At 59.7% G+C, this 794-nt stretch overlaps 1 long non-coding RNA gene across 1 annotated transcript in view; it reads left to right on the plus strand.

The window, feature by feature from the left end:
- LOC106723740 overlaps positions 1 to 794 on the plus strand; it is a 24149-nt gene that overhangs the window by 692 nt on the left and 22663 nt on the right. The window lies entirely within an intron of this gene.

Genomic DNA, 794 nt, shown 5'->3' on the forward strand with positions numbered 1-794 from the left:
GGAGGTGACCGTCAGGGGGCTGGGGGGTCACCGTCCGGTGGTCAGGGCCCCGCTCCCGCCGGCTGCCCTCTGACCCGGGCGGGTTGCTGGAGAGCCTGTTTCTTTCCTCTCTGAGCCCCTGTGAGTCTGCGTGTCGCTCACACCGCCGTCACCTGATCGCCGTGTGGATGGAGTTATGAGCCCAATTACACCGAGAGGGGGTGCCACTTCCAAACCGCCCCCCGCAAGTCAGGGACCCCGCCCCACAGCCCACCGCTGACTCCCCATGGATCCAAACCTGAGCGTGTGCCTCTGGGCTGGGGACGGTGGGGGACGGCCCGCTGCCCCCACTGTCATGTGACCGTAGGGCGTGCGGTGTCAGTGCCCGGTGGGCGGGCCTTCGGGGAGCCTCCTTACTCCTGCACGGGCTCTGCGTGACCTCACCTGCCTGGCCCGGCTCCCATAACAGGCCCTGGGTCCCCAGACACCTGAGCTTTCCACAGCCAGCACGCGGGCCGCTAAACCCAGGAGCGCGGAACCCGTGATTTCCTTAAGCCTGGGATTCGCCTTGTCCCGGGAGCCAGGAGCGGGAGGCGGCCCTCCCCCGCGGCTCCTGGGTCTGTCCCAGACACACTTCCCAGTTTGCCTTTTTATTTATTTTTATTTAAATTTTATTTATCTATCTATTTATTTATTTTTTTTATTGCTAATCCTCACCCAATGATGGATATTTTTCCATTGATTTTTTTTTAGAGAGAGTGGAAGGGAGAAAGAGAAACATCGATGTGAGAGAGACACATCCATTGGTTGCCTCC

This window comes from Myotis brandtii, unplaced genomic scaffold (genome assembly GCF_000412655.1).
Source record: "Myotis brandtii unplaced genomic scaffold, ASM41265v1 scaffold633, whole genome shotgun sequence".
NCBI lineage: Eukaryota > Metazoa > Chordata > Mammalia > Chiroptera > Vespertilionidae > Myotis > Myotis brandtii.